Consider the following 19,340-nt stretch of genomic DNA (forward strand, 5'->3'; position numbering starts at 1 on the left):
CATCATCTTCCAAAGAGAAAAGGTCTCAAGATCAAGGCTGTTTGTTTGGGGATTTTGAAGCAAAGAAGAATTCCACATGTAAAGGGGTTGAGAATGGAGGAAGAATCAATTTAGAAATCTGATTTTTCAGAAGGAACTATCTAAAATATACAGAATATCTGAATAACACACACACACACATCACTTGCCAGAACTGTCCCCTGAAAAGGACCTCATGTTGGGAGCCTCCTTCTTCAACCTGCAATTTGCATCAAAGCAGCGAACAGAAGCCCAGCGGAAAGTCATGCACAACATAAGGGAAAGGGAGGACATGGATTCACGTTTAGTAAATGAACTAAGACAATCTCTGTAATGACTGTTACATTTCATTTGTGTACTCCAAGCAAAATCTGTTAAAAATAAATTATATATGTTTAAACTGGAAGTGTTCCTAGCATAATGGTATAAGGTACCCAGGGCTAAATTGAAATGATCATTCTAAAACTACAAAAATCTCAGGAACATAAATTATAATTTCACGGTATGCCTTGAAATGGTAGTTCTGCAATAAAATTAAAATATATATTCTCAGTGTTTGTCTGGCAAATGCAAATACATGAAACAAACATGGTTAGTAAATGAACCAACAATTTGCTGCATTTGGAGAAATCTGTTTTTACACTGAATACTTCAATTGGCAAAACCCTCAAAATTTTATCTTTCTAAAGGAATTACCATTGGTATAATTCACATGATGGTTCCAAAATGATCAGTGATTGTAACAATAGAGATTCACTGCTCTAAAAAAACAAACTAACAAAAAACCTTAAGCAACAGGAAATGCTCTTGCTACATTAATTTTCTTTGTTGTATGTACACAGTCTTCAAACAAGGGCAAACAGAAACCAATTCAAGTACCCCTGCTGAAGGATCAAATAGAGGTAAAATCAGAGGTTCGAATTACAAAACAAATAAAAACCAACCTTAAGTTAAGAAGACATATTGCCCAGGTGATTTCTGCTTGCTTCTTACCTATCTTGTTTGCAAGTGTAAGTGGACAGACCAAGGGCTTAAAAAAACCTTCAAAATGGGGCTGCTAGTGTTTCAGCAACTCACCAGCCACCAAAAGCACTTATTGAATGCTGGAATCAACAATTCTATGTTTTAAACGTAAACAAACATTCTTGATTTACTAATTTTTAGAGTAACAACACAAATTTTGCATTCTCCTTGCAATGGAAAACTTGCTGGGAAGTTCATTCTTTTTCTCATTTTCAAAAATGCATCACGTAGCACCAGCAGCTTTTCTCTGAAGTTACACTTAGTTTTTGACCATACTGGCCACACCACACCATCTTCAATTCTTTTTTTAAAAACATATTAATTTATTTGAAAGATGCCCATTTATTGTTATTGTTATTTCCTGAGTTCTGCACTAACCAAGTACAGATACTATGATACAGACATGATAGGACTCTACACTATTTGATCACATAGCTCTGTATACCCATGGAGAAAAAAGGGGTCTGAATTAGCATACTTGTTTGATCTTTTCCCTGAAAGGTCTTAAGAACATTATGTTTAAAACTCTATTGAATTTTACCTATTGAAGCACTCTTTGCCAGCTGCTACAGTGCAGAGTGAAGAGGCCAGGAAGCTCCCAAATTAGAGACCAACATTCAGGGTCCCAGCTCTTGTACTGACCACAACCAGAGGTTTGGCTATTAAGTTTCCACCTTTTTCACCTCTACAGAATAAGGTGATTTGCCTTATTATGAATACTGAAGGCAATGTCAGAGCCTCTGATCATGCAGTAAAGTAAGAAAAGTGAATAAATAGGTTCTTTTTTAAAAAATATTTTTTAGAGCAGTTTTAGGTTCACAGCAAAATTGAGAAGTTACAGAGATTTCCCATATACCCCTTGCCCTATACCTGTATAGCTTCCCCCATTATCATCTCCCACCAATGTGGTACATTTGTTGCAGTTGATGAATCTATTTTGACACATCATAATCACCCAAAGTCCATGTTTACCATAGGGTTCACTCTTGGTGCTATACATTCTATAGGTTTGGGAAGTGCATAATGACACTTATCCATCATTATAGTATCATACAGAGTATCTTCAGTGCCCTAAAAAACCTCTGTGCTCTGCTTATTCATGCCCTTCCCCAACCCCAACCTCTCACAACCACTGATCCTTTTACTGTCTCCATAGTTTTGCCTTTTGCAGATGTCACATTGTTGGAATTATAAAATATGTATAGCCTTCTCAGATTGGCTTCTTTCACTTAGTAATATGCACTTAAGATTCCTCCATGTCTTTTCATGGCTTGATAGCTCATTTCTTTTTAGTGCTGAATAATATTTCATTGTCTGTATGTACCACAGTTTATTTATCTGCTCACCTACTAAAGGACATCTTGGTTGCTTCCACTTTTTGGCAATTATGAATAAAGCTGCTATAAAAGTCCATGTATAGATTTCTGTGTGGACATGTTTTCAACTCCTTTGGGTAAATATCAAGGCATGTGATTCCTGGACTGTCTGGTAAGAGTAATGTTTAGTTTTGTAAAAAACCACCAAACAGTTCTCCAAAGGGGCTGTACCATTTTGCATTCCCAACAGCAATGAATGAGAGTTCCTGTTATTCCACATCCTCAACAGCATCTGGTGTTATCAGTGTTCTGGATTTTGGCCACTCCAAATAAGTATGTAGTGGTATCTCATTGTTTTAATTTGTATTTCCCTGATGACATATGAGGTGAAGCATTACTCATATGCTTATTTGCTATCTGTATATCTTCTTTGGTGAGGTGTCTGTTAAGGTCCTTCACCCATTTTTCAGTCGAGTTGTTTGTTTTCTTCTTGTTGAGTTTTAAGAGTTGTTTTTTTTTTTTCTACTTTGGATAACAGTCCTTTAGCAGATGTGTCTTTTGCAGTATTTTCTCCTAGTCTGTGGATTGTCTTCTCATTCTTTTGACAGAGCAGAAGTTTGCAGAGCAGAAGTTTTTCATTTTAATGAAGTCCAGTTTATCAATTATTTATTTCATGGATCATGCCTTTGGTGTTATATCTAAAAAGTCATCCCCATATGCAAGGTCATCTAGGTTTTCTCCTATGTTATCTTCTAGGAGTTTCATAGTTTTGCATTTTATATCTAGGTATACAATCCATTTTGGGTAAATTTTTGTGAAGGGTGTAAGGTCCGTGTCTAGATTCCTTTATTTACATGTGGATATCCAGTTGTTATAGCACCATTTGTTGAATAGAGTATCTTGGCTCCATTGTATTATCTTTGCTGCTTTATCAAAAATCAGTTAACCATATTTATGTGATTGTATCCTAAATAAGTTCTTGATGTTAAGTCTTTTTTGAAACGTTTCACTGATTCTTTTCAGAAGTCTTTAATGTTCTAGGCTACTTAGAAATGTCAATGGGTAGTATAAGTGGTGCCCTAATAACCTGGAAGAGTTTATACACACAGGTAGACCATTTAATTCAATGTACACTATACCTGCCCACTCAAATTTGGTAGAATTGAGAAAGTACAACTTTCTGTTTTCATTCAATAAATCTTTCTATGGGTTTCTAGTGTTTGAACTGAATGCCAGCCTGCTTAATAATTAACTTGATAATTTAAATTTTTCTGTGATTTGAAGAGGAGAAGAGAGGACATTCAGGACAACTCTATCATAGACTTACATCTCCACCACCCTTACCCCATCACTCTCTATTCCCTCACCCTAACCTATTTTTTTGCATAGCACTTATTGCCATCTGGCATTATTTTGTATATTTATTTATTGTTTGGTAATTATCTGCTTCACCCAGTAGAATAAAAGCTCCAAGAGGGTAGGGATATTGTCTTGTTCACTTCTATATTCCCAGTATGCAGAAAAATACCTAGCACATTGTGGGTGCTTAATAAATATTTTTTGACTGAATAATGATATTTGATTAATTTAAAGGGATTATCATATGGAATGTCACAACTACTAGTAAAAATAACATTAAATGTGCCATAATGTATATCTATATAAACTTTACCACAGGAAAAGGAGAAAAAAGTCAAAAAGAGACAAGAAAGATTTGAAAGACCCTCTAGACCCTTGCTACTCGAGTCTAGGGACCAACCACATTAGCATCACATGGGAGGTTGTTAGAAATGGAGAATCTTAGTTGCCACCCAAAATCTATAGAATCAGGATTAATAGTCTAATAAGATGCCAGGAGATTCATATGCACATTAAAGGTTGAGAAGCACTACCATGGGGACCTATATAGGAAATTTATATTTAGGGAAGACACCAAAACATGTCATTCCTCACCTGGTACAGGCTTCCAGTAACCATAGCTGAGTGGAAGGTGATTCCTGATGATTCTCTTTCAGAGCCCTCCAGTGTGATTAAATCAGGTTTACCTTCAGCACCTATCTTACAACAAGGCCTAGAATGATACTGGAAGACTGTCTTACCCCTTCCAGAAAGACTCCCTTGCTGCTTAATGATGCTTGAAATTCCTTTAACGGAGGAGAAGAATCTTTCATTTCCCAAAAAGAAATAAAAAGCCTAAAGGGAAAATGCCTGGAAAAGGTAAAATATAGACAAAAACTTAAGCATACTAAGGTGAAATCCAAAATCAAGAATGAAAGACTGATATTAGTATCTGTAAGTTTTGCTAGGAAAGGAGTCAAGAGAGGAGGAAGGTATTCAATGTTTGTATCTTGTTCACTACAGAGATAACAAGACAGAAACAAGGGAAGGGAATGTAGGAACCAGAAAACAGAATTTAAGGCATGAGAATTTTTGTAGAGCAAACACTATCTACTTTGAATTGAAAAAAAAAATACTGCTTACATAAATTTATGAATATTTTTTAAATTCTAACTTTATATTGAAGTACTTTACTCCCACAGTTTACATAACCCAAGTTTTATCTAATAATCCAAAATAAATTTACAGCACAGTGAACTACAATCTTAGCATCACTGGTTCAATCTGTAGGCAGCACATGCAACAAATGGAAGGGATAGTCCCAGGAGGCCATATTGAAAAGGAGTACCCTAGTGGGTGTGCCATTTGGAAAAATTAGGACAATGAAGGAGCCCTTTTTCTTGGAATTCAACCTGCTACCAGCTGATAGTCATCTGAAGAGGCACTTTTCTATAAATTACTATAATTTAAAAACCAAATGCTTTGAAACTCCTCTTGCCAGATCAAATCAAACTGACTCTCAGTTGGTGGAAGGCCCAGATGTGAGTTTCGTAACACACATCAATTACTATCTAATCCATCACTTGCACTGGCTGAATGTGCTCAGTGCCATTCCCAGAACTAGTGTCATGGAAACAACAGCATCTAGGTAGGAGTGGAATTTAAAAAATCTCCAGTCAGTGTCTGCAAAGCATTAGTGGAGCATGTGTAAGCACATGCTCAGTTTGGCCTTTTAATCTCAAACAATACCATCTCTTAAGCCATTTAAAGCCCAAGTTGTAAGCAGTAAGAGATGGTGTTATATAAAGAAAATATCGAGAAAAGGCCCTCACTAGGGCCATATCTCTTGTACCTGTGGCCGCCAGCTTCCCTGCACATTTGGCACCACTGGGGCTCCCACGATCCAAGCAGTCATACCACCTCTGCACCCTGTCCTCACTAGGGGCAGACTCAAGAGCTCCAAGGCAGCCTCAGGACCAGACTCCTGTGGGTGGACCACATGCAGAGGCGGGGATAAAACCAAAGCTGAACCCCAGGGACAGGGGGACTAAGGAAAAAGATCGAAACTCTTTCCATCAGCTGTCCAAGCTGCAGATTAAATCCCCACGATCACCTAGGTAGACCCTGCCTCTATGGATTATCTGAGTAGACAATGAGTGTTCCCACAAATGAAAATGGTCTAGCTCAGGCAGCTGTGGACTTTGGGGGCAGCACACGCAGGAAATGGGCCACATCAGAGTCTCAGAGGTCCCCACAGGGCCCACAGCAGGTCCAGAGACCAGCCCAGAGGCAGAGGAGGGCCTCCTGGGGAGGCAGAGGTGGGCTGTGGCTCATGGTATGTGCAAGGACACTTACAGCTGAGACCCCAGGGAAACGTAATTATTACTATTAATCATATTATGTTTTGATTCATTCTGTTATTGGTTCTAGCAATTTGGTTTTTTGTTTGTTTGTTGTTTTAGTATTTTTTTCTTTTTAGTCTTTTGGGATTTTCATGTTTTATAACATTTTTTATTTTTATTTTTTAAAACTTTTAAAAAACTTATTTATTTTATTTATTTATTTTTGGCTGTGTTCGGTCTTCATTGCTGTGCATGGGCTTTCTCTAGTTGCAGAGAGTAGGGGGCTACTCTTCAATGAGGTGCAAGAGCTTCTTACTGCAGTGGCTTCTCTTGTTGCAGAGCACGGGCTCTAGGCACTTGGGCTTCAGTAGCTGTGGCTCGCGGAGAACAGGCTCAGTAGTTGTGGCACATGGGCTTAGCTGCTCCGCAGGATGTGAGATCTTCCCGGACCAGGGCTCAAACCCGTGTCCCCTGCACTGGCAGGCAGATTCTTAACCACTGCACCACCAGGGAAGCCCAATTTTTATTTTTTTCATATATTTCTATTTTTACTTTGCTTTTCTGTTGTTCTGTGCTCTTTTCCCTTATTTGTTTTTCTTCTTCTTTTTCTTTAATATATATTTTATTTTTTTATATTTCCATTTCTACTTTGCTTTTCTGTTGTCCGGTGTTTTTTCCCTTTTTATTTTATTATTTTTAAATCATTTTTATTGGTTTGTTGTTTCCTTGCTTTATTCTTCAGTTGGCACATTGCTTTGGTTAAGTTTTTAGGTTTTGTGTTTTTGTTAGTTTGGATCCTAATTGTTTGATTTTGTTTTTGAGTTCTACTATTTGTCTGGCTGTTCTCTTGCTTTTTGTTTCATTTGGTTCTGTTTCTGTTTCTTTTGCATGTGTGTTTCCTTGTTTCTGTTTTTGTTTGTTTGATTTTACTTTTTACCCTTTTCCTGGAGGTTTGTTAGTCTTTTTTTTTAAAATCCTCTTTATTGCCAGGATGAACAGCTTGCGGGGTCTTTGTTCCTTGACTGGAAGTCAGGCCTCAGGCTCTGGGGTGGGAGCACCGAGTCCAGGATGCTGGACCACAAGAGAATTCCCGGCCCCAGGTAAGAGTAATCACTGAGAGTTCTCACGGAGGCCTCTATCTGAATCTGAGACCTGGCTCCACCCAACTGCCAGCAGCTCCCAGCATTGGACGCCTCACACCACACAACAAACAAGAAAGAAACATAAATCCACCCATCAGCACACAGACTACCTAAAGTCATACTAAGCTCACAGACACCCCAAAACACACCAACTGACACTGCCATGCTCATCAGAGGGAAAAGACTCAGCTCCACCCACTAGAATGTGGGCACCAGTCCCTCCCATCAGGAACCCTACGCAAGCCACTGGACCAACCTCACCACCAGGGGCAGAGAACAGAAACAAGAGGAACTACAACACTGCAGCCTAGGGAAAGGAGACCTCAATACTGTAAATGAGATAAAATGAGAACACAGAGAAATATCTTTCAGGCAAAGGAGCAAGATAAAAACCCACAAGACCAAATAAATGAAGAGGAAAAAGGCAAACTGCCTGAGAAAGAATTCAGAGTAATGATAGTACAGATAATCCAAAATCTCAGAAATAGCGAAAATAAAAGAAATATTTAACAAGGGCCTAGAAGAACTAAAGAGCAAACAAACAGTAATGAACAACACAATAACTATAATTAAAAATACTCTAGAAGGAATCAGTAGCAGAATAACTGAGGCACAAGAATGGATAAGTGAGCTAGAAGATACAATGGTGGAAATAGCTGCCACAAAGCAGAATAAAGAAAAAAGAATGAAAAGAATGGAGGACAGGGACTTCCCTCGTGGTGCAGTGGTTAAGAATCCACCCGCCAATGCAGGGGACACAGGTTCGATCCCTGGTCTGGGAGGATCCCACATGCCACGGAGCAACTAAGCCCATGCACCACAAGTACTGAGCCTAAGCTTTACAGCCCGCAAGCCACAACTACTGAGGCCACACACTGCAACTACTGAAGCCCACTCGCCTACAGCCCGTGCTCTGAAACAAGAGAAGCCACCGCAATGAGAAGTCCAAGCAGCACAATGAAGAGTAGCCCCCACTCGTCACAACTAGAGAAAGCCTGTGTGCAGCAATGAAGACCCAACGCAGCCAAAAATAAAGTTAATCATAAATTTATAAAAAAAAAAAAAAAGAATGGAGGACAGTCTCAGAGACCCCTGGGACAACATTAAGCACACCAACACTCGAATCATAGATGTCCCAGAAGAAGAAGAAAAAAAGAAAGGGTCTAGGGCTTCCCTGGTGGCGCAGTGGTTGAGAATCTGCCTGCTAATGCAGGGGACACGGGTTCAAGCCCTGGTCTGGGAAGATCCCACATGCCACGGAGCAACTGGGCCCGTGAGCCACAACTACTGAGCCTGCGCATCTGGAGCTTGTGCTCCGCAACAAGAGAGGCCGCGATAGTGAGAGGCCCGCGCACCGCGATGAGAGTGGCCCCCGCTTGCCGCAACTAGAGAAAGCCCTCACGCACAAACGAAGACCCAACACAGCCAAAAATAAATAAATAAATAAATAATAAAAATAAAGGAATTCCTTTAAAAAAAAAAAAGAAAGGGTCTAAAAAAATATTTGAAGAGATTATAGTCGAAGACTTCCCTAAATTGGGAAAGGAAATAGTCAATGAAGTCCAGGAAGTGCAGAGATTCCCAAACAGGACAAACCCAAGGAGAAACATGCCAAGACACATATTAATCAAACCAACAAAAATTAAACACAAAGAAAAAGTATTAAAAGCAGCAAGGGAAAAGCAACAAATAACATACAAGGTAATCCCCATAAGTTTAACAGCTCATCTTTCAACAGAAACTCTACAGGCCAGAAGGGAGTGGCAATATATATTTAAAGTGATGAAAGGGAAAAACCTACAGCCAAGATTACTCTACCCAGCAAGGATCTCATTCAGATTCAACGGAGAAATCAAAAGCTTTACAGACAAGTAAAAGCTAAGAGAATTCAGTACCACCAAACCAGCTTTACAACAAATGCTAAAGAAACTTCTCTAGGCAGGAAACACAATAGAAGGAAAAGACGTACAAAAACAAACCCAAAACAATTAAGAAAATGGTAATAGGATTATACATATCAATAATTACCTGAAATGTAAATGAATTAAATGCTCCAACCAAAAGACACAGACTGGCTGAATGGATACAAAAACAAGACCCATATACATGCTGTCTACAAGACACCCACTTCAGACCTAGGGACACATACAGGCTGACAGTGAGGGGATGGAAAAGATGTTCCATGCAAATGGAAATCAAACTAAAGCTGGAGTAGCAATTCTCATATCAGACAAAATAAACTTTAAAATAAAGACTATTACAAGAGGCAAGGAAGGACACTACATAATGATCAAGGGATCAATCCAAGAAGAAGATATAACAATTGTAAATATCTAGGCACCCAACATAGGAGTACCTCAATACATAATGCAAATGCTAACAGCCATAAAAGGGGAAATCGACAATAACACAATAATAGTAGAGGACTTTAACACCCCACTTTCACCAATGGACAGATCACCCAAAATGAAAACAAATAAGAAAACACAAGCTTTAAATGACACATTAAACAAGATGGACTTAATTGATATTTATAGAACATTTCATTCAAAAACAACAGAATACACTTTATTCTCAAGTACACATGGAACATTCTCCAGGATAGATCACATTTTGGGTCACAAATCAAGCCTTGGTAAATTTAAGAAAACTGAAATCTCATCAAGCGTCTTTTCCAACCACAATGTTATAAGACTAGATATCAAATTACAGGAAAAACACTGTAAAAAATACAAACACATGGAGGCTAAACAATACACTACTAAACAACCAAGATGTTACTGAAGAAACCAAAGAGGAAATAAAAAATATCTAGAAACAAATGACAATGAAAATATAACAACCCAAAACCTATGGAATGCAGCAAAAGCAGTTCTAAGAGGGAAGTTTATAGCAATACAAACCTACCTCAAGAAACAAGAAAAGTCTCAAATAAACAACCTAACCTTACACCTAAAGCAATTAGAGAAAGAATAAAAAAAAAACAAAGTTAGCAGAAGGAAAGAAATCATAAAGATCAGAGCAGAAATAAATGAAATAGAAATGAAGGAAACAATAGCAAAGATCAATAAAAAAGCTGGTTCTTTGAGAAGATAAACAAAACTGATAAACCATTAGCCAGACTCATCAGGAAAAAAAGGGAGAAGACTCAGATCAACAGAATTAGAAATGAAAAAGGAGAAGCAACAACTGACACTGCAGAAATACAAAGGATCATGAAAGACTACTACAAGCAACTATATGCCTATAAAATGGACAACCTGGATGACATGACAAATTCTTAGAAAAGCACAACCTTCCAAGACTGAACCAGGAAGAAACAGAAAATATAAACAGACCAATCACAAGCACTAAAATTGAAACTCTGATTAAAAATCTTCCAACAAACAAAAGCCCAGGACCAGAGGGCTTCACAGGTGAATTCTATCAAACATTTAGAGAAGAGCTAACACAGATCCTTCTAAAACTCTTCCAAAATATAGCAGAGGGAGGAACACTCCCAAACTCATTCTACAAGACCACCATCACCCTGATACCAAAACCAGACAAAGATGTCACAAAAAAAGAAAATTAAAGGCCAATATCACAGATAAACAAAGATGCAAAAATCCTCAACAAACTACTAGCAAACAGAATCCAACAGCACATTAAAAGGATCATACACCATGATCAAATGGGGTTTATCCCAGGAATGCAAGGATTCTTCAATATATGCAAATCAATCAATGTGATACATGATATTAACCAAATTGAAGGATAAAAACCATATGATCATCTCATTAGATGCAGAAAAAGCTTCTGACAAAATTCAACGCCCACTTATGGTAAAAACTCTCCATAAAGTGGGCATAGAGGGAACCTACCTTATCATAATAAAAGCCATATATGACAAACCCACAGCCAACATCATTCTCAATGATGAAAAACTGAAAGCATTTCCTCTAAGATCAGTAATAAGACAAGGGTGCCCACTCTCACCACTATTATTCAACACAGTTTTGGAAGTTTTAGCCACGGCAATCAGAGAAGAAAAAGAAATAAAAGGAATCCAAACTGGAAAAGAAGAAGTAAAACTGTCACTGTTTGCACATGACATGATACTATACATAGAAAATCCTAAAGATGCCACCAGGGAACTACTAGAGCTAATCAATGAATTTGGTAAAGTAGCAGGATACAAAATTAATTCACAGAAATCTCTTGCATTCCTACACACTAACAATGAAAAATCAGAAAGAGAAATTAAGGAAACATTCCCATTTACCACTGCAACGAAAAGAATAAAATATCTAGGAATAAGCCTACCTAAGGAGGCAAAAGACCTGCACACAGAAAACTATAAAACACTGATGAAAGAAATCAAAGACAATACAAACGGAGAGATATACCATGTTCTCGGATTGTAAGAATCAACATTGTGAAAATCACTGTACTACCCAAAGCAATCTACACATTCAATGCAATCCCTATCAAATTACCAATAGCATTTTTCACAGAAGTAGAACAAGAAATTTTACAATGTGTATGGAATCACAAAAAACCCCGAATAGCCAAAGCAATCTTGAGAAAGAAAAACGGAGCTGGAGGAATCAGGGTCCCTGACTTCAGACTATACTACAAAGCTACAGTAATCAAGGCAGTATCGTACTGGCACAAAAACAGAAATATAGATCAATGGAACAGGATAGAAAGCCCAGAGATAAACCCATGCACATATGGTCACCTTATCTTTGACAAAGGAAGCAAGAATATACAATGGAGAAAAGACAGCCTCTTCAATAAGTAGAGCTTGGAAAACTGGACAACTACACGTAAAAGAATGAAATTAGAACACTCCCTAACACCATACACAAAAATAAACTCAAAATGGATTAAAGACCTAAATGTAAGTCCAGTCACTATAAAACTCTTAGAGGAAAACATAGGCAGAACACTCTATGACATAAATCACAGCAAGATCCTTTTTGACCCACCTCCTAGAGTAATGGAAATAAAAATAAAAATAAACAAATTGGACCTAAAGAAACTTAAAAGCTTTTGCACAGGAAAGGAAACTATAAACAAGATGAAAAGACAACCCTCAGAATGGGAGCAAATATTTGCACACGAAGCAACTGACAAAGGATTAATCTCCAAAATATACAAGAAGCTCATTTAGGTCAATATCAAAAAAACAAACAACCCAATCCAAAAATAGGTGGAAGACCTAAATAGACTATTCTCCCAAGAAGACACACAGATGGCAAACAAACACATGAAAAGATGCTCAACATCACGAATCATTAGAGAAATGCAAATCAAAACTACAATGAGGTATCACCTCACACCAGTCAGAATGGGCATCATCAAAAAATCTAGAAACAATAAATGCTGGAGAAGGTGTGGAGAAAAGGGAACCCTCTTGCACTGTTGGTGGGAATGTAAATTGATACAGCCACTATGGAGAACAGTATGGAGGTTCCTTAAAATACTAAAAATAAAACTACCATATGACCCACCAATCCCACCACTGGGCATATACCCTGAGAAAACCATAATTCAAAAAGATACATGTATCACAATGTTCACTGCAGCACTATTTACAATAACCAAGACATAGAAGCAACCTAAATGTTCATCAACAGATGAATGGATAAAGATGATGTGACTCATATATACAATGGAATATTACTCAGCCATAAAAAGGAACGAAATTGAGTTATTTGCAATGAGGTGGATGGACCTAGAGTCTCTCATACTGAGTGAAGTAAGTCAGAAAGAGAAAAACAAATACCTTATGCTAATGCATATATATGGAATCTAAAAAACCCGTACTCATGAACATAGTGGCAGGGCAGGAATAAAGATGCAGACGTAGAGAACGGACTTGAGGACACAGTGTGGGATGGGGAAGCTGGGACGACGTGAGAGAGTAGCACTGACATATATACACTACCAAATGTAAAATAGATAGCTAGTGGGAAGCTGCTGCATAGCACAGGGAGATCAGCTCTATGCTTTATGATGACCTAGGGGGTGGATAGGGAGGGTGGGAGGGAGGTTCAAGAGGATGGGTATATGAGTATATAGGTATACATATAGCTGATTCACTTTATTGTACAGCAGAAACTAACACAACATTGTAAAGCAATTATATTCCAATAAAGATATTAAAAAAAAGAAAATATCCATTTCTATAATAGCAATTTAATAATAGCTCAGCTCCTTGGATACTTTCTCTGGTAACAGCCAAAATTTTCTACGCAATGATATCGTCACTAACATGACCGTTAATCTCAGTGATTAACTCATGGGTTCCCTTCCACATGAGAAGTGCTGATTTATTTGTATCCTTCACATTGCCATAGGGTGCTTTCAACAGAAAATAATATTGCAAGTCTACACAAAATGAAAAAGCTGACATAAACATGAACTAGTATAGAGGCCATTGGAACAACCAAACTATCCTCACAGCTGAGTCTCTAGTCCCACACAGCCTGGTGGGGCTGTGTCAGCTATAACTTCATTTTCTGCTGGAACTGGCTAATTTAACCAGCAACAATTATCCTAATGAGAGATCACTATCACTAAAATTTATTTCGTGCTTAGGATGTGCCAGGTACTGCTCTGTGTATTTTACATGTATTAATCCACTTCTTCCTCATAAAAATCATATGTGGTAAGTACTGTTATTGTCCCCATTTTGCAAATGAGGAAACTGAGGCCAGAGTGCTTAAAGAACTTGTGCAAGGTGATCCAACTAACTGTACTGGATGCTTGACAGAGTACAGGTCCCATTCTTCCTTGTTGCTTTTCCTACAGCTCCATATATTGTGACTGACTCGCCCCCACCCCCTGCAGTAGTCTCCCTGACCAGTTACAGTGTTATCAAGAAGAGAGCCAGACCAAAAAAAAAAAATCATAGAGACAGGAAGTAGAATGGTAGCTCCCAGGGGCTGGAGGGGGGAAGGAATAGGGAGTTATTGTTTAGTGGGTATGGAGTTCCATTTTTAGATGAAAAGAACCTTGGAGATGGATGGTGGTGATGGTTACGCAACATTATGAATGTATTTAATATCAGTGAACTGAACACTTAAAAATGGTTAAGATGGTAAATTTTACATTTTGTACATTTTACCACAATAAGAAAAAGTGGGGGGAAACTGACGAAGAAAAGAGCCATATGAATAGAGGAGATGCAGAGGTACCACTAGGGAGACTTTCTTGTACCAATAAGTTTAGCTATTTAAAAGAGCATCCATGGAGTTGGCTTTGTACATGCCCAGATCTGTGGCTTTGGAAATACAAAGCCTACTACCTCCTGGAATAGTCTGTTTGGCAGGATTGCTCAAGACGCACAACCACATGGAAATCACCTCAGCAAGACCATCCCATCCACCAGGAGTGTGCTTTTCTTGTCTACCCACACTGAGCATCAGGATCTTAACTGTACCTCTTAGGAGAGATGCATCAGGCTAAAGATTTCATGGGAACTACAAACGATTAACTACAACGATAGATTCCTTCCTGTGGAATAACTATAGGCAGTGTTCTATACACTTAACCTAAGCAAAAATCATACAAAATAAAACATAATGTGCATCTGACCCAGAACTACCTAACATAGTATACGGCCAGTCCTAGTCATTCTACAAATATTTTTCCTTCACATCAACTCCACTCATTAACAAATTGGTAAAGAGGCACGTACCTGCACACCAAGAAGCAGCAAGACCCGGACTCCCTCATGGACCGCGTCATCCGTGTTGTGGAGAAGGACAAATGACGTCCTCCTGCACTGGGCTCCTGTAGAGAGGCTGGAGATTCTACTCAAATCCTCTTCTCCAAGAAGGACACCAGTGGGGATGACTCCTGCACTTCTGAGGAGGAACTGACCTTTGACCCCGGCTATGAACCCCACAGAGGGCAGTCATGAGCACAGGTCAGCCGCAGCCCAGCCACTCAGAGCCACGAGAGGTCCAGAGCCCAGCTCCCGCAGGGGCTCCCTGGTCTTCGTAGTGAGTAAGTCTGGGGGAGCTCAAGGCCATCCGCCATTCAAAGTCCGGCCTCAGCTGGGCCTGCCTGGTCCTGGTCACGCAGGCCACAGGCTCCCTGCCTGCCCTGCAAGTCCACCGTGGGGCACCAGCGCCCTGCTCTGTGTCTTCAGCTGCCACCTGCTGTCGGCCAGCTCCCCACAGAACAGCCACCTCCACCTCATCTCCCCCTACGCCTCCCCAGCCCTCTCCAACTCCTTCCACCACCTCCAGCTCTTTGAGCAGGACAGTTCCCACGTGGTGTCTCGCTTCCTCCAGGATTCCTACTGCACCACCTTCACCGGCTTCTCCCGCGTGACCAACCTCTTCAGGGGAGACCTGCAGCCACACCTGGACGGGGCCTCCAGCGAGCCTCTTCCGGCCTCTGAATACGCGCCCCACCTGGGTTGCAGGTCACGTCCGGTGTGGAGCTGGGGCCGCGGCCGCTGTGGAGCGGACGCCTCCGGTCACAGGGGAGGAGTGGGCCCACGGCGTGTGCTCCGAGGGCCTCCTGCAGCAGGTCCCTGAGCTGAGACCCCGGCTCTTCTCAGGAGTGAGGAGCCGAGTACCCCCTCGGGGAGGGCTGGGCAGGGCCGGCGGGCGGCGTGGGGGCGGGGCCCCCAGCGTCTGAGCCCCAGCCTACGGGCGCCAGGCTTGGCGGTTCCTCCTGCGCTACCTCAGCTGGGAGGGCTCTGCCAGGGAGCGCAAGACCCATGTGCGCAAGAAAACCGACGAGGATTTCCACCTGAAGCTGCCGTGGAAATCCGTGAGGCCCCGGCAGGGGCGGAGGAACTCACCGCCGCATGGATACCGCAGCCTCATGGCCAGAGACGAGAGCGAGAGCCGCTCTCATAGGACCAACAAATTCTTCGAGGGTCGCGAGAACCCAGGGCTGGGCCTGCTGAACGACATCCTCCTCCCCGACTGCCTGTACCATGACGAGCTCGGCTACGTCCAGGGCAGGAGTGACCTTCTTTTCCCGATCCGCTACGGCTCTCAGGACGAGGTGGATGCCTTCCGCTGTTTTTGGGGCGTCACGGAGTTCGTGCTCCGGAACTCTGAGGAGATAATGAAGCGGCAACTCCTGCTGCTCCTGAAGGTGCTGGACCCGCCGCTCTGAGACTTTCCGGACACCCCCCCCCGCTCCCCGACTCCGGCTCTCTCTGCTTCTGCTTCCGGTGGCTGCTCCTCTGGGTCAAGAGGGAATGCCCCTTCCCGGAAGTCCTTCGGCCGTGGGAGGCGCTGTGGACAGGGCGCCCTGGCCCGTCTGCACCTGCTGGTGGCCTGCGCCATCCTGGACGTGGAGCGGGACACCTCATACCTTCCGGCTTCGGCTCCAGCGAGATCCTCAAGCACACGGACTAGCTGACCACGAAGCTGAGCTTGGAGGACGTGCCGACACTGGCCGAGGCGCCCTACTCGCCGCCGACAACCTGCCCGGTGAGTCCCTCACCCCTCATGATAGCCCCCAGGCCCCATCAGACCTCTGACTTTTCGCTCCCTGACCCCCAGCCCTCGGTGAGCTGCCCCACCACGTGCAGGAGGTCCTAGGTCTGGGCCGTCCTCAGAGCGCCACAGGCTCTCGCTCCAGACTCCCCGCTGCCGCTGTCCCGTACCCGTGCGCCACCAGCTCCGCCGCCTCCCAAGGACACGGGCCCGGAGGCGGACCGAACGGCAGCCCGGAGATCCTGCCGGAGGCGGGGGAGGAAGGTGCGAACTCCTAACCCTCCTGGGCCTGCTGAGCCATCATGTTGGCTTGGGCCTGGATGGGGAGGCGTGGTGGCTCCTAGTCCCTTCTGACCCCTCAGCAGGGTTGACGTCTGGCCACGTGACCCTGATCCGGTCAGTAAGGTTTAAGAGGAGGCAGGGGGTGAGTGGTGGGGGTCGTGGAGACAGGGCTCCCTTACCTGCCTGAGTTTGGGGCTTTTGGAGGAGTAAGGATGGGGGTGTTAACGTGCGACCGCCACTTAGTAGATGTGTGGGAACATATCCCGGACATAACCGAGACGGAAGGGCCTGCAGAGCTGCTCACTCTTGGGACCCTGCCCACCAGCTTGTTCTGTGAGAAAGAAAAACTCATGTTTAACGCCCACCCCCCCCCCCCAAAAAAAAAAGAAAATTGGTGAAGACTTAGCCAAGCAGGGCTGAGAGAAATGTCTGTGCTCTAAAGTTCCTGCCCAGGTCTCTCCTTACACTGTCCATCTTACTCTGTGGGCTCCACACTATCCTTGTCATGCCTGTGTCATTTCCTCATATAAGTTCCCTTATTTCTAATTCCAGGCAATTTTTACTCTTTGCTTTTGCCTTGCATAGGACATGGTTTAAGTATAGAGTTTATAGCAATGGTATTTCTAAGAATGTTTGCTTCCTCCAGTATGTTTTACAGTGTTTCAACTCAGGAAAGACTTCTTTTTCAATGTGCATGGTCCTATAGTGCAGTTCTTGCCCATATGTCTGTGCTTCAGGTGACTCCCAGTCTTGCCTCCACATGTGATCTCCATGAGACTATTGGAGAAATGTTTCGTGATTTTTTTTTTGGCCACATCAACCAGGGATAGAACCCATGCCCCCTGCAGCAGAAGCACAGAGTCTTTACTGGACTGCCAGGGAAGTACCATGTTTTGTGGCTCCTCTTGTTGAAAAAAATATTTTTCAGAATGAGGTTTAAACAGAGGATGACTTGCCCTCCCTTAGCTCTGTTTGGAGGAAAATATACTGTCTTCCCCACCCACCCTTATGCCTTATTTCTAAAACAGTAAACATTCTTATTGACTCTTATAAGACAGTTAACATATAATCTATCTCATCTCATAAGAAAGAATATTAATTTCCAAACTGTGCTTTAGGTGTCTGGAACAAGACACAATAAAGGGCAAGCTAAGAAATCATTCGTGATTCAACTGAATGATTCCCCCAAAAGGGAACTGGCTTCAGTCAGCGCTATCAGTAGCTTTTGCTCTATTCTCAGCCCCCAGGGCAATATTTAATGTGCTACACGGTAATAAGCTTCTGTATACTATTATCTGAAGAACTAAAAACCTAAAAAAATTCCATGAAGTTGTTAGTTTTGACCAAGAAGGAAGGAAACTCAGATGCCAACGTTTGACCTAAAAATGTGCTAAACAAACTAACTAGAGAAACAAGAGACACTAACTTTTTATGTTTGTGGAATGTACAAAGGGAAGCTCATCTCTCAGCTCCTATGTTTCTTTTTTAAATCTAATTAATACTTTGCATTATAAATAGTTTTAAAATACCTTTGGTTATGCAGTGAAACAGTGAAGCCACTGGAAAATCATACAAACAATGCAATAGAAAAATCAAAACCAAAAAAAAACAACAAAGAAAAGAAAAATCAAAACAATTTAAAAACCTAAATCAGTTAGGATTCATTTGGATGTAAGTAAAGGAAGTTGTTCAACTCAAAATGGGTAAAGTTAAAAATAAGGAGAGGGAGGGAAATTATTGGCTCACAAAATGCTAAAGTCCACAGAAAACTGAACCAGGGGCTCCAGGGGTATTAGGCCTTAGTTTCTCTCCACCTGTTGGCTCTGCAGACCTCCTGGGTTGGCATCATTCTTAGGTAGACCCTGTCCTCATGGGGACCTTGTAGCTCAGGCTTACCTCAGCCTAGAGCTAGCAGTCACTGCACAGAGAAATTGTCTCTTCACCATAATTCTAAGAAGTGTCCCAGAATTGAGTGTCATTGTCCTGAACTAGGTTACATGCCCACCTTTGAACCAACCACATACCAAAGGGACATAATGTATTCGATCTGGAGTGGAGGAAGGTGCTACACTTGAGCCCCATCCTCATGGACTGAAGGAGCTGAGGACGGAGGGTCCCCAGAGTAGAATCAAGGTGCCATTACTAGAAAAAGGTAAAAGGATGCCAGATAAGCTAAAGGTTGCCCAATCCAGCACTCAAATTAATTAAGTCCCCAACCTCAGCTTGTGAGATATTTGACTGGAATTTTTTAAAAGGGAAATTAAGTACAGTGATGCAAGTCACAATTCCAACTCTTCACTAATCAGCAAACACAGACATACATAAATATATTAGGACAGTGGCCCTTCTATTTTAACAGCAAGAAAATATGTGAGTCACTCAGATGGAAACTAAAATCTGAATCTATTCAGAAACAATTGC

At 41.6% G+C, this 19,340-nt stretch overlaps 1 pseudogene across 1 annotated transcript; it reads left to right on the forward strand.

Moving 5' to 3' along the window:
- Nucleotides 1-214: 214 nt before the first annotated feature.
- LOC309662952 (TBC1 domain family member 17-like) lies at nucleotides 215-16,915 on the forward strand (annotated as a pseudogene). The gene is made up of 6 exons: nucleotides 215-325; nucleotides 861-920; nucleotides 1,733-1,797; nucleotides 14,860-15,744; nucleotides 15,816-16,631; nucleotides 16,715-16,915. The product of its transcript is annotated as a TBC1 domain family member 17-like (transcript).
- Nucleotides 16,916-19,340: the final 2,425 nt, after the last annotated feature.

This window comes from Balaenoptera physalus (assembly GCF_965194825.1).
Source record: "Balaenoptera physalus genome assembly, chromosome: 6".
NCBI lineage: Eukaryota > Metazoa > Chordata > Mammalia > Artiodactyla > Balaenopteridae > Balaenoptera > Balaenoptera physalus.